Source organism: Arvicanthis niloticus, chromosome 4 (assembly GCF_011762505.2).
Source record: "Arvicanthis niloticus isolate mArvNil1 chromosome 4, mArvNil1.pat.X, whole genome shotgun sequence".
Taxonomy (NCBI): Eukaryota; Metazoa; Chordata; class Mammalia; order Rodentia; family Muridae; genus Arvicanthis; species Arvicanthis niloticus.
In genome coordinates this window covers 129,764,362-129,780,108 of record NC_047661.1, presented here as the reverse complement: position 1 = coordinate 129,780,108, position 15,747 = coordinate 129,764,362, and the positions used below count along the sequence as shown (strand labels likewise).

Sequence of the window (15,747 nt, the reverse complement as noted above, 5' to 3'; positions counted from 1 at the left end):
GCCAATTTATAGCTTGGGTGCTCATCTTTCTCACATCTTTCTAAATTCCCTTTTCACCTGCTCTCCTGCTGGCACCTCTGTCTCTAAAACAATACAAGCTGCCCTCCCTCCATCCCCCATCCTGCCTCCCCTCATCCCTCAGCCTGTCATTCTTCTGTGTTCTTATGGTAACAAATAGCAGCATTACCCTTCCAGTTTCAGCCAGAAGTTTAAGAGTGACTTTAAAATTTACTGGGACTCACGCATCCCAGTCTAGACTTGAACTGCACATGTAACTGAGGATCACCTTAAACTTCTGATCCTCTTGTCCCGCCTCCCACGTTCTGGGAGCACGCGCCACCATGCCTGGCCTTTAGGTGGTGCTAGGGACTCCAGGTCTTTGAGCATGTTGGGCAAGCACTCTACCAACTTACCAACTGAGCTACATCACCAGTCTTTCAGAGAACGTTCAAGGAGACTCACAACTGGCTTAAAGTCCTGTTGGTGATTTTTCTATCACGTCTATTGGTTCTGCCTTCACCTATTCATTTCTCTTGTGCCTCTTATTTAAATTTTTATACCCTTTCCATGAGACCATTACAAAGCCTATGAGCTGATTTCTTAGCCTCAGACCCACTTTTTCGTAGCAATGGAAGTTCTCTGAGAGTAGACATTTCCCAGGCATCTTTGTATGCCCCTCAGAAGTCCTACCGAGTATCGCTCCAAGTAACTCCCACTGCCAATCATTAGGTGCTGAAGGCCTCCACTGAACCATGCCTGTTAACTAATGCTCCACAGTCCTCAGCAACCCCCATGCTCCTTCACCAGCTGCAGCCACCTCGCTCCAGCCACACCCCTCCTCATTCCCTCTACTTAGTAAGTGCTCTGGGTTGCTTACATCTATGGTATATCAGGATTGGTTTTATCTATGCTTTCTGAAACTTTCCTCGACTCTTGTTCTCTAGCCCTGTTAGAGATTTAGTGCATATGATCAGTGAGGGGCAGTGCTAGAGACTTAGTCTAGGGTCTTACATATGATCAGTGAGGGGCAGTGCTAGAGACTTAGTCTAGGGTCTTACATATGATCGGTGAGGGCTCTATCACTGATCCACACCACTAGCATGAAACCTGTATGTTCATTAAGTCATAAAGCTGTACATTTAGATGAGTGATTATATTGTATATCTGCATGAAATATTAACAAATTTTAAAAGGAAACAGAAGAGAGGGTGAAGGAGAAGAACACTGATTTTCAGTCTTACTGATTGGGGGAGATAAAACCCCTAAACCTTATGTCTCTCCCTTGATACTGTTTGGGACTCCTTCCCCAATAGCAGACCCTATATGGTATATTTTAAGCCAAAAAATTAAAATCTGTCACTCCCATTGTTACTGGGCTAAGAATTAAGAGTAGGAAACAGGATTTGAATTAGATGAGAAATTGAGACAACGCACGGGATGCTATTGAAGGTCCCAACAGACCCTCAGCCTTGCCTGTGTACCCTCAGCCTGCTGATCCAGCTGGGAGGCTCAAAGGGCCATTCTCCACTTCTCCATCCTGACTTCAAGCACCTACAGGGCAAACACTTTAACCTATAATGACATCATTTAGTCTTTATGAACGTTTATTGCGAGTATCCTATATGTGGGAACTGAAGAATTTCATCCAGGGCAGCTTTGGTCCTCAGCAGTGAGCTAACCTGGTTTAGAGTGGGGAGGGACCTGAGGGATGCCGTGTCACCAAGACACAAGGCAACAAGAGCAACACCACCACCGCTGCACCAGGCCACCCAACAGCAGGTAGTAACTGCTTTGTAACCATCTCAGCCTTACAGCTACGAGACCGCCTTCCTCGAGAAGAGACAGTTAGCTAAAGTGAGGAGAAGGATGTGTGTGAGCACAGTGGGTGTTCCTAACCCCTGTTTTCTTATTTAGGTCAGAAGGGCATCTACACATTATTTCCATTTTGAATCTGATGTGCAGCAGTGATTCTGAGCCCAGCTTTCGGTGTGGGGCACACACACATCTAATATGAAAAGTCAAGCAGTTCTGCTCACCAGGACGTGGTGAGGAGCGATGCCTATGCTGTCATTTACAAGGTGGAGAGAAAGAACGCTAAGATTTCAAGAAGGGGAAGTTGATCATGGGGTTCGGTGGTCTGAAAGTCGCTGATGTCCTTGACGAGTGTAATTTTATGAATGAAATGGTGGGAAGCGAGCCTGGTTGGAGCAGCTTTGAGGCAGAATGTCGACTTCCACAGAATGGTCTGTTCTGGCAAATGTCCTGAAAGAGCCCTTCACTGAATAGCAGATCAGGACTAAGGCACTGGTTTAAAGAGCTTCGGGTTTGCAAGCACTGAGTAGGATCTGCACTGCAGCCTGCTAAAAGTGAAAAGTGAATCCTGTAGAGTTTGGATAGAGAGAAGGAGTGGGCCATGTCCAAAGCAAACAGACTTACGCTGTCCTTACAGCTAAGACTAAGCTCTAGTCATAGGATGAAAGCAGAACGTAAGACCTTTATATTAATCCAAATAAGTCACAGAGTGGCTGATAGAACCCCAGGCTATCAGAAGGTAAACAGTAATTCATTATGACAAAATGTACTCCTAATATAGGCCCAATATATACAGCAACCCCACAGACTAATATAAGATGCACATGATCCTATACTTAAGAAAAACAACTAAGCCTGTCACGAATAAGGACCAAACAACAAGCTGCAGACTGACAGCTATTCTAAGAGTTCCTGTGTCAAAGTTAACAGCTAAATATAAAACAAAAGTCTAACAGTGGGGAAACAAATCAAGCACTCTCAAAAGCATAAAGCAGTGGGCTGAGGTTTGCATGTGCTTCCCAGTGTCACAGCTGGAGCCCTGACCTGCGCCACACAGCTGTGTTGAAGGTGAATCCTCAGGGGAAGTGATGGTCAGAGGCCTGTGTGCTGCTATGGTGAAGGGGTTGGTCATTCTGAGAAGAAGGCCCGAATAAAGACCCCAGTTCAGCTTCCCCTTCCTCTCTAAACTCCCTGACTGTTCTAGGATATCCCGAGAAGGCCACTGCACTAATCCGTCTTCATGGGTGGCTTAAATGTGTTAGTGAAGCTGAAGATGGACTCCGTGGTTGGAAGATCATCATAAATGAACTGTCCAGAACTTTTAAAGGGACACACAGAAATAATGAAAAGATACACTGGTCCCCTAGTTAACGTCCCGGCAGGAAGCAGAGGATAGGAAGGACAGAAGTAGTAGTGTTAGGCAGCTAGTCAGGCATTCAAAGGCTTAGAGGACACTGAGGCTGGGCCCTTCCCTCCTGGTCTACAGAGGGCTGAAACTACTCTAATTTCACTGACTAATTACTGGTAGAAAGGGCTGGGCCTGGGTCACATTTCTGAATCTAGAAGGAGCCATGACATCCTGATCATCTACAAGACCGTGAGTACATACCTATTTAGCTATTTGCTATATAGAGTTCCTATGTGCTCTATAGGGTTCCTATGTGCTCTATAGGGTTCCTATGGACTATATAGAGTTCCTATATAGGAACCAGAAGTTCTAAACCTCATGAAATCACAGCACAGCAGAAGGTTTCTGGAAGAAAAAAAAAGACAGACTATTCCAGGATATGCACCACTGAGCCCCTCCTGAAAGTAAATATAAATTCACCATCAAGTTAGATGACATTGTCATCTGTTAGAAAATACTGTGCTAACTTGAAAAAAAATAAAATGGTTCATCAGGAAAAAAAAATACTATGAATGAGAAAACTGCATCCAAATGACCATTACTGGAGGTTCCCTGTATCCAAATTCTTCAGTGCTATTTTAAAAACTAGATATAAGCAGCCTGGATATGGTGGAGACCCAGGAGAAACTTCCTAGCTCTGAAGATTTCAGGGTGTAATCATTGGGTGCTGTCCAGTTTCCTACCTCTACCTTGCTTTGTGATAATCATCTATCTTCTACTCCACAATCTGGGTGTATCATCTGAATTCTTCCACAGAGGTGACAAGGCCCCAGGGAAAGAAGAGTAGACTTGATGACCCGTACTATAGTAATGGCAGGAAATACCCTAAAATTAAGAAGCAAAGTCATACCAACACACAGTGCAACTAAATGGATGTAAACAGTGATACAGTCAAATAAGCCGGCAAGAAAATAAGCAGTGCGTGTAAAGTGTGCTGCAAGCTTGTGATCAGAGCATGGGAGCAAGCAGGGAGAAGAGCCCCTCCCTCTAAGTTAGCAGTCAGCACATGATCGTCAATCCTCTCATTCGTTTATATTTATCTTGAAGCTACCACGTGTCAGAAACAACACCGAAAATGATCACCTCAATAGAACTGTCATTGTACTGATGGGGAAAAACAAGTCAGTTAAGTATGTCACAGACGAGGGCAAAAGATAAAACAAAACAGATGACTGGACCAACAGAGGGAAAGTGAAATGTCCAACATCACAGTGAGTCTGAGAAGTCAGATGATATCTGTACCAATGCCTGGAGGCATCAGAGAGGATGTTAAGTGGGTAGCTGGGAACAGAAACCAGGCAAGGGGAGAGGCCATGAGACAACTCAAGACCATACTCAGGATCAGCATGGATGCCAGAGGAGGAGGAAGGGAGAGGAGAAGAAAACAAGGCTGAAGGGAAGGAAGAGCTGGACCACACAGTCCCTCTGGGCGACCAGCAAGCAGTGCTGTTACTCTGGGGGAGGTGAAGAGCTCTGTTCAGTTCACAACCTGATTTACACACCTGAAGGACTGACTTGGCGGACAAACAGTTCATAAGAAAGAGAGGAGAGAAACACGCGAGGGCAGAACCTAGACTTTGGTGAGCCCGATGCTCGGTACATGCCGCAGTGAAGACAACTGTCAGAACTGGTCAAGTCCATAGTAGACAAAGGAGCTGGCGGAGCTTTGACATAGTTTATGAAAGAGCTTTCAGACCACTGGTGAGGAAGGATGAAACAGACAGTCACTCTGCAGAGGCAAACCGGAAAAGAGCAAGCTTGAAGGGAGCTCCAGACCTTGGCAGAACTTGTTTGAAATGTGTTGCTCATTCTCATGGAGATGTTAGAATAGACCCGGAAGACTGGATAACTCACTGAAGGTTTCTTTGGGAAGCTGTTCCTGTCAGGAGATGAGGCAGAAGAATTGAGTTTATATTCTAATCACAGTCTAAGTAAAGCATTTACCGGTCAGTTCAGGGTACTTCCCAGAGGCCTTGAACTGTTCTTACGGTAAATGCAAGTTCATTATCGAATTAGGAAGTACAGTAATCTATTGGAAGAGATTCTGGCAAATGAGATAATTGCATCTAAATGTTCATTACTGTGGACTCCCGATTTCCAAACCCTTCCGTGTCACTTTAAGCACTGGGAACTCGATTTAAGAAGTGATTGTATTTATGGCTGACCGCAGTGGTTCAAATCCACCACCTCAGTATTTGGAAGATGGAGGTAGTGAGATCATGAACTCAAGGAGAGCCTGCGTACAGTGAGACCTTGGAGAAGAGAGGCAGAAGGTGTGGACGTGTTTGCCTGTCAGTACCCAGGAAGCCATCACTGTCAACTTGATGAGCTGCTGTGCTGTCTACCTAACGCCCACTTCATAATTCAGAATGGAAGCCACACTCATACTCAGGATCCATGCTCTTCTCTTTGGATGATCAGAACAGAGAGACACCTGCACGTTCTTTATATTATTACCTCAAAGACTAATTTAAACTATTTCCTGTGTTATTTAACCATTGAGAAATTATTTCCAAAATGTTAGAAGTGAGAACTTAGGTAATGTATAAGTGGTCATGGTTATAAAAATTTACCTTATATTACATCGCATGTGTTAAACTCACTTGGAATTTTATGAAAATCTATCAAGTTTAGAAAAAAATCAAGGAAGTGTTTCAGGGTTTTGGATCTTATAAATTTTTAAAATATTATATGTTCCCTATTTTGAAAATGTGGGTCCCTTTTAAACGCCTTGTTGTGTGTGTAAAGTCTGTGGGTGTCTGCAGGAAAGTCTGGTGGAGTCATTTCTCTCCTTCCACCTTTTTGTGGGTTCTGGGGATTAGTCAATGTCCTGGCCTACACTGTCCCAGCAACCATTGCTTTGTCACTGTTGGTAACTGTGTGTTTGCTTTTGTGGTTATGTCAGCTGGAGCCATGAGCACTTCAGCGTTGGTCTCGTGTCTCAGTATGTCCATTCTTTGCGTGTCTGTCATGTTCATTTCCCTCATGGTGTCTCATCTCCTTCTGCCTTTATGCATGAGGCTGGATCCACTTCTCACACAGGACCTAAACTGCAGGTTTCGGTAACATTAACTTCCTTCTGTAGTTTCTCCAGCAACCTTCCTCATCAAAAACCTAAGTCACAGATAAGCAGACTAGCCAGCACACATAGCTCCCGCTTTGGTGCCACTTGACTGGGATCCTGGGCATGGAATTTGGACTCTATAAGAATATTCCCTGCTTCTGTGTCTTTTCAGACCTGCAGTGTTCATGGTAGAAAGAGCTAAGATTCACTTGAGTCAGGGCGTTCTCTCCTACGTAACCTAAATTTCACTGTACTTACCTGATTTTACTTCCTCTCATTCCTGTTCTCACTTGAATATAAAAGGTTCTTGCGCTTTTATTCATTTGGGAGATGTTTCTTGGATTTATTTATTTATTTATTTATTTATTTATTACAGATGTGTAGGAAAGGTGGTATTTAAATGACTTCATTGTGCCATGTTTAAATAGAAGCTCTGCAGCTGAAAGTAGATTCTCAGGCACAGGAGGATGCTTCTGCTTATTTGTCAGCAGCACAGCCCCGAGAGAGAATGTGTGCCCCAGCTAAAGAGGCACCATACAGTCCCTTTAAATAGAATATCCTCCCCTGTAAAGCAAAGGATATTACCAAATAAACTATCTGTGGGCTACTCCAATAGGTCAACAAATTTTCTAATGAGAGAAACAAGCTTTTATAGAACACATGGGGAAACAACAGATCCTCTAAGCCTGAGTAAGCACAGATCCCACACTGTGAACTTTCAGTGTTTCCTGTTTTTCAAGCCTCTTATGTCTGATTGCTTTTTTCTCAAATATTGCCTGGATTAACACCTAGCACTCAGTGACAGTGTCCTCCTCGGTTCTCAAAAGTTTAGTTCTTGGGGGTGAGAGACAGCTCAGTTGATAAAGTGCCTGCCACACAATCAGGAGACCTGAGTTCAATCTCCAGCACCCATGTAAAATGCTGGGCATGGGGACAACCACTTACAATCCCAGCACTGGGCAGGCAGAGGCAAGCAGATCCCTGGGGCTCACTAACCACCCAGTCTAGCCTAACTAACAGGCTTCTTGTCCCAGTGGGAGACCCTACTGAAGAAGACCCAAAACACACACACACTCCACTCATACATGTGCACATGCATATACACATGCACTTGCACACACATATGTACACACAGAGGTGGGAAGATTTTAATTCTTTCTTCTTCTCAAAGTAAAAAAGAAAAACTATGTCCTCCTTCCTCTTCACCTCCCCCTCCCTCCTTTCTTTATTCCTTCCCTCCCTTTCAGCTTAAATTTCTACCGTATTATAGACACAGTAACAGACAGTGGGAGTCCCAGTCTAGGAATAAAGATAAGTAGGCCCCCAAATGACCACCAGTTTAACCTGTGCTGTGGCCACAGAAGATGCCTGAAGAAGAGGAAGTCCATTTCCTGGTCTGACCTGTCAAGGAAGAGGACCTGAGAGTTTCTAGAGGAAGATGTGCCCTCAGACAAGCCATCATCTTAAAGAACAGTTTGTAACTGACTACCCAGCGAGGAAGGAGGAAAGGACTCCCTGGCTCTTGGAAGACTCCTGCAAACTGTTGGAGGTCAGCACAGAATACTGAAGAAACTGCAGCTGTTCTCTGAGCTGTCTGATGAGGTGAGGCATGTGGTGCTAGACGAGGCTGGTTATGAGGACGTCAGGGGCACATCCTTGAGTTCAAGAAGCCTTGGCTGACCCTGCGCCCAACACCAAGGGCACAGGGATTCAGACCTGGTCCTTACCCTTTGTAAGCTTACCATCTGGTAAGAGATCCCAAAACACAAACAGAACTTCAATATCATGTGTCAGGTGCAATTATAGAGGACTCTAGCTCACCCTTGGGAGCTGGGGAGAACTCACTGGGGTCCTAAGAAGTAAGGAAGAAATAAGCAGAGGGTGGTGTAAATAGAAGAGTGTTTCTGGCCAAAGAAGGAAACTAGAAGTGCAAGCTCACAGGTGATAAGGTGTGTTGTGTGCCATCTGCCTGAGAACCAGTATCTTAGGGTTGCTTGGTACACTGCATGAAGCAAATGTCTTGTTCACAAGAGCAAAGCAAAAGGAAGAAACAGATATTGGAGGGCACTGGTGTCCTAGTAGCTCCAGCATCATACAGGTTCCGAAATGCTTCAGAGTTTCAGTCAGAAGATCATACACTTAATGCTGATCCTGATAAAAGCATCATCAACGGTAGATTCGAGGGAGACAGGCCTGATGGTGTGGAGGACAGCCAGCAGACTCCGATGGCTTAAACGAGGATACAATAGATGGACAGAGAGCTGTATGCAAACTTGAGAGGGCTTAAGAGGCAAGATTGATTCCCAGCATACACACAGGGGCTCACAACTGCCTGTAACTCCAGCCCCAAGAAACCTGACCGCTCTTCTAACTTTTTCAGAGACACATGTACATGCAAGCAAAACACTCATGTACATAAAATAAATCTAAAATTTAAATGTTTTAATCCTAAGACACAAGGGGTGGGAGGAGACAGAGAGAACCTCTAAAGACATACCTACTTCCTTCAGTTAGGTTCCACCCACTTTCCATTACCTCCCAAGAAAGCCATTAGTTTATGACTCCCAGAGGAATTAACCCATTTATTAGGTCAGAGAACATCTCATCGGCTTTTCTCAGTCCATCAAGCTAATAATCAAGGTTGACTAACACATATAGTAGTTGTAAGCTAGAAGCATCCCTGTGCAAGAGCAGCCCTCTCAAAACCAACACATAGAAGTGGGGAGTGGCTCTTCTATGAGCTGCTTTTATAAGCTTTATAAGTACTGGGGTAGCAGTACTACTGATGTGAACGTAAGTACCCAACATAAGCACAGAACATAAGAACTCAAGTGACTGGGGCAGCAGTACTACTGATCTATGCACAGAACATAAGTACACGAGTCACCTGCACCACAGACACATTCCCTGTGCTGTCCACATGACTGAGCATTGCTGAGGAAGCTCAGAACATTTTGTTCTTGAACTCTGGAACTCTGGGGACAAATGGGATTGTAACGGTATGCTAATAAGAAGCGGTATTGTAAGAGAGAGCATCATTAAAGCAGTCTGCCTATTTCCTACTTTATGTAGAGTGAATGGCAATTTGTAGCCTAGTGGCAATAGCTGAAGCATGATTAGGACAATAAACATAGTCACAAAATGTAAACTCAGCTTTTGGGGGCTTTCAATATCTTAAAAAATGAATCCTGTGCTAGTGCAGTCAAAAATGAAACCTTTCCGTCAAGATTTCTTTTAACAGACCTGGAATATCCAAACTGATTTATAAATGCACAATTCCCTGCATATTTATTCAATCAATTCACCTATAACGCTGGCCATTTGTATGAGGCTGTACAGCTTCTAGGCACTCTTAGAGTCCAATCAACTGATTTGGATAAATTATTCCATGGGGTAAGGAGTGCTGGGGAGACAGCTATGGCAAAACATTCGATCTCACCGTGAACCCTGAGATTGTGTTCTTTCCTGGAAAAACCTGTTTTTAGTTGTGTTGTGGCTCAGCTTAGCCCACACCTTTAATTCCAGAGCTTTCTACTTGAATATTGTAAGTGGGATTAAATACAGTCAGCCACAGGTCAAGGGGCAGAGCAAACAACCCATAACAGGAAGTGGACAAAGGATTATTAAGAAAAAACAAACAGCGAGGAAGAGGGAGTCAGTAAAGCAAATAGAGAGATGCACAGGAAGTAGAAGGGCGGGACATTCAGTGTGAAGGAGGTGCTTTCGAGACAGTATAAGAGAGGGGCATGCCTTCAGGGTTGTCAGCTAGGGAGGAAGGGCACCTGGGTGCTTTCTCTGCTTCTCTGAGCCAGCAGGCTTTCACTCTAGCAGCTCGCTTCTGAGGCTTCATTGGAAAAATTGAACAATTGAGATTTTGTTAAAAAAAAAAACAAAACAAAGAACTAAACGACAAAATCAAAAGGACAGCTCAGCTGTTAAGAGTTCTTCTGCTCTTCCCGAGGATTCAAGTAGGTTCAGTTTCCAGCACCCTAACTGGGTAGCTCACAACTGTGTATAACTAAAACTCAAGCTCAAAGGGATATGTACAACACCTTCTTTGGACCTCTGCAGCCATAAACACAGGTGGCACATGTGCACATGCATAATATTGACCTCTCTTCTAGATACTGAAACTGGAATAGTCCACAAATCTCTGTTGGTTTTATGGTGGTTCGAATGAGTGATGCCCTCCATAAAGACTTGTGTATTTAAACACTTGGTTCTCAGTTGGTGGCACTGTTTTGGAGGCTTAGGAGTTGCAGCCCTGCTGAAGGAAGTACACCACTAGGACAAGAGTTGAAGTAAATAGCCTCACCCAACTCCCAGTTTACCCTCTCTTGCCTTGACGTTTATACTTCAGACTGATCTATCTCTCCTCTCTCTCTCTCTCAGATTTCTGATCCTATTAATACCTCCCCACCAATGATGGGCTCTATGCTTCTGAAATAGTAAACACAAATAAACGCTTTCTTCTAAGTTGACCTGATCTTTTAGTTACTTTTCTATTGCTCTGATCAAACACGATGACCAAGGCAACCTGTAAAAGAGAGCACTTAAGTGGACTTACAGCTCCAGGGGGTTTAGAATCCATGATGGTGGAGCAAAGGCGTAGTGGGAGGAACAGCTGAGTACACACATACTGATCCACAGGTAGGCGACAGATGGCACATGAGGCTGCTAGGAGACATTTGAAGCCTCAAAGCCCAACCCTGGTGACACTCCTCCTCCAACAAGGTCACACCTCCTAATCCTTCCAAAATAGTTCTACCAACTGGGGATCAAGTATTCACATACATGAGCCTATGAGGGACATTCTCATTCAAACCACCACAGTCTTATTAATATTTTATATTGCCAGTATTCTCACAACAGGAAAACAATTCATGTCAACCTCGAGTAAGCCCTTTTTCTATTTACCTTTCCCACCCTAAGAAAATAAAACAGGTGAGGAGGCAGCTTGTAGCCAGATCCCTTGTCCTTGGATATTTGTTCAATGCTGGCCAGAAAACTGAGTTAGTTTTCCACACTTACCTGACTCATCATCTCTAAAAGCTGACATCCTTGGAAAGTCAAAATTCCCGGTTACCCATCACAACAACATTAAGAATTGTAGGGGGAATGGAAGTATTCCACCATCCAAAAGTAATAAAATGATTTTAAACAGGCCAGAAGGATAATTATATAAAAGACTGTGCACCATTTTGAAGGTGGAGGGTAGAAAGGAAGGAGATATATGAGAACTGCTCACACAAGTAGCTTTCACAGAGACATGAGGTCCCCCTGACGCTCTGACGGGTAATTAAGAACATCCATCACTAGTTTACGTAACATGTGAAGACACTCTTACAGTTGTTTCCTGGTTTTGCTCATTCCCATCTCATTATAAGACAGTGTTATGTGGAGCCTCTGCCTTCACATCCATTACTGGATCCTCAAAATGCCCAGAGGTGCACAATCAATCCCCTATATCAGCTACTCTTTAGTTGTCACTATAGTTAGTAAGACTTGGTGCCTGGATCATGGATGAGGTTCCCAGATTCACGCAATGCCAGCGCATACATACTGAGTGAGAAGTCAGCCCCACCATGCCAGCCATTTGAATGCAGATTGACATCCATTCCCAGCCAAAACACAAATTTATTTCTTTTTCCTTCCCTTTCCTATTCCTATGTCATCCTGAAACCAAAATTCACATGATATAGCAAAATATTATGGTGTAAAATGAAAAATATATTACGCCTTTGGGCTAAAATGTGTTCTGTTTATGAGACAAATGAAAAGCAGAATGGATGGATCCTGCCTCTTACAGTGAAGAATCACCCTTCACAAAAGAGAGGAGCCCTCAAGGATGTCTTATGGATTTCCAAAGCACCAGGAAGTTCCTTTAGAGGCAGCTATTTATGAGCAACCATTTCCTGAAACACTGCATTGAAGGTCTCCTACACAGTTAGATGTTTCAGTAAAAACAATGAGGAGTGACCAGAAAGAATGGGGATTTTAATAACAACAAACTTCTCAAAGCAGCAATCCTCAGAACTGTATGACATCCACTAGTATAATTAATGCTTTGGTTTTCAAACACCCTAGTGCTCTGGCTTAAAACCACAGTGAAAACCACACTCAGGATGGAAGAGAGTGGGTGCTTCAGAGAACGCAAGGAAACCTAGAGTTCTGCTCATCACCCACCATCACAGCTAAAATGAGACCCCATCGAAACAAGTCTTCCATGAATGCTATTAGGATATGCAGTCCTGTGGAACCCAGAGATAGAATTCACGGTCCAGCGAGGGCTGTTATGGCCTAGTAAATAGACATCTAAATCATTACACAGTGTGATGGCTACTAAGATAGGGACTCTGCAGGAGAAGCACATACTTAGACTAGGCAGGAGGGGAGGTTTTACTTCCAGAAGACAGTAATCTCTAAGCCAAACCTACATCAATCAGGAGGAGGTGTCAGCATAGCTGAAGTAATTGGGAGCAGCTATCCTCCCAGGCCCGAGAGAAGTATAGCCTGTGAGCAACAGGGAAATGAGAGTAGCTAGGTATAAAGAAACAGCAGAGAGACGAGGTCTCCATCCTGTGGTTCCCTTGTAAGCAACATTCAGCCCATTGTTCAGAGTGGCAGCGAGCAAGAGCCCATAGCTGCTTCTGCTTTGACTTCCCACTCCTCACTCTCCAATTAAATGAAACTTCTGAGGCCACATTTCCGGGTCTTCAAGAGAAAAGCACAAGGACTAATTAAGCACAACAAAGCTTCAAATACAACAAGAACTGTTTTGAGGAGAATTGAGTCAAATTCATGAATTGCACGTTCGGAGAGTTAGTGTTGTCTCAGTGATTCCTGGGCCTTGTTTTCCTTCTCATCTCTTAGTGGTCTGACTGTGGTTTGTTTGGAGTTTCATAAAATTAATGGCTTTTGACATTTCACTCCACGATGAGCCTGAGAACACCTTTCTCATTACCGCTTGCGCTGTGGCCTTAAAGAGTGTCCTCAGGATGGGAGTCTCTCTGAGGTAGAGCACTGTTCATTTGAGGCCTTCATTTTAATCCTCTCTCCATAAAATTCATGCACCTGTGACGTGCATGGCCAAGAGCAAAGGGAAGAGACGGGGGGTGACACCACAGCCTGAGCATCATCCCCTGTGCTAAGGGAGTCACTGCTGCTGCCCAGTCACCGCAGTGGAAGCCCCATCTCTCCAGCTAACCGGAGCCCCTGCCCAGTCACCGCAGGGGAAGCCCCATCTCTCTAGCCAGCTGAAGGTCCTAAAAGGTACAGAGGAAGCTGATGCCTCTTTTTAAATTTTTTAAAAACATTTTTTTTCCTTTTCTAGCTGATTCCATGTGGACTGCTCCTTTGCTCTCTGCTCCTTCTTCTGCTAAGTTCCCCCAGCCGTTGGTCTGAGAGTTTCTGCTTTCTGTGCAGTTACTGAAACTCTGTGATGCTGTTTATGGCCTTCTGCTTTTCCTCTATGCACAGGGAAATCGAATAGTCTGGCTAGTTCCACCCTAAAGTTCTGCTCATTCTTGACAGCCATCATGGAAAACCCACCAGCCTCTTCTGTCCAACAGTGTTCTACCTTCCTCAAGAACCACTGGCTTCCTCCATCCTGTTCTGTGCTCCGTGAATACCCCAACTATTCATGGAGAACACTCAGGCCCTTCCACTGTTATGTTATTCTTCCTGGTCATTCTTATTTTCCAACTTCTAATCTGTTTTGTGCCAAGTGTTATATCTGTGTTCATATGATCACTGGCCAGGCTAAATCACACTACACATGTGTGAGCACACCCAGTTCTATCAGGGCTCTGGCTAGCACGCAAGAAAACAATCCATCCCCAATTTTAAAAAATAAATAAATAAATAAATAAATAAACCTGAACATTTTTTTTCTCCTCTTGTGCCACTAGCAATGGAGCTCTCACACAATGCCAAACTAATATAAAGAGGAAAATAGAAAGAGAAACGCTTTGTGGAAAACCAAGGTAAAAAACAGGAGGGATATGCCCCACACTTGCAGTAGCACCTTCCTGACCCAGTCAGAGCATCCACTGGATCCACTGTCTTGAAATGAAAGCGGAACCATTTTGAGCTGCGGATGTTTAGGCTTGGTAGCCATTCTGCAAAGTTAATAACGTTGTTGAGGGTTCATTAATCTCAAGTCTGAAAACCCACATTTTTGTGTTCTTCCTCTCCAGTGATCATTCTGACAGTGTTTTCTTGCATACATAATTGATTATGGCTCAAAATATAATAACTCTGACAATTATTGAGCAAGCTGGAGTTTGGAAGCTTGCGCTGGGATGGGAGATAGCAGTGGGGCACCCCAGGACCGTGTGTTAGCATATGATAATATTCAAGCCGTTTCTACTCAGGCTCTTATGAGTTTCTCATCTGGCAGCTGAAATGACTGTGTTCCGTTTAGATAATGGCCCCTCACTGAAAGGTTGGTCTTAATAGAAGTTTCATGATTAAAGTATAAATGCAGTACTTACAAGGATTAGAGTTGTGTCTCCACCGCAGCTGCAGTATTCTCCGGAGCCTCGTACACCCTGCCCCCACTGCACAGACTCGGCCTGCTGTGACCTCTGTTCTCCCGTCCTTCTTCCAACACACTACACAGGGTCAAGCCATCATGCCTGGACACAGCACAGTCTGTTTTTGTGGCACGCATTAAAGACCTTGATGTGACAAATCGTCATCTCCCTCGACCTCTAAGGTAACTGGCCATAAAACTGTTTTATGTCCCTAGTATTCCTAGCCCTCCTGTAAAAACACTAGCTGTAATTCAGGCTTGGCAACGTGGTGTTATTCATAAAGCATTCAAAATGTGCCTTCAGACTTTGAATGCCATCTGAACTTGCTGGTGGAATTACAGTCTGGCGTTCAGTTGGATATCCTACCTGCGTGAAAATTGCAAGCACTTCCCAACATCTCCTAGGTCCAAATCAACCCTCCGAAGGGAATCATGTTTTATATAACCCCACAAAACCTCCTCAAGGACATCCAAGAGTTAGAATTGGATAAAACATTTAAAAACAATTCTGCTTTATGGGGAAAAAAAAAATAAGAGGCCGCTCTCAAAGTGAAATTGTGTTGGGATTTTTCCAAAAGAAAGCATCTGAGAATTGGACTGAACTGTGGCTGGTTCCAAAGCACACACCACCATCAAGGACATGACCTTAGCCTGAGTCTGACAGTTTTGGGTAAGGCAGGAGGGAAAATGACATTTGGGAGTTTGCCTTTTAGGGAGTTTGAGATGGTTCATTGTCTAATGCTCTTTGCAAAAAGCAAGTTCATGCTCCAGTCCAATGCTGTTTTCAGAGAGATGCCTCTCTTTATCCCTTCTTGCTTAGGTGGAAACAAACCCATGTTTATTTTATTTGGTTTTATTAAATGTGTTCAGTGTCTGTGTGTGTGTGTTCATGTTCCCACAAATGCAAATGTATGTATATGCACAACC

The 15,747-nt window shown here is 43.9% G+C and overlaps 1 long non-coding RNA gene across 1 annotated transcript in view; it reads right to left on the bottom strand.

Annotated features, from left to right (window-relative positions):
• Positions 1-15,203, bottom strand: part of LOC143442162 (uncharacterized) — a 115,114-nt gene extending 99,911 nt beyond the window's left edge. The window contains exon 1 of the long non-coding RNA XR_013110180.1: positions 14,780-15,203. This is a non-coding gene — a long non-coding RNA (uncharacterized LOC143442162). The remainder of the gene's footprint in view (positions 1-14,779) is intronic.
• Between the last annotated feature and the right edge of the window lie 544 nt (positions 15,204-15,747).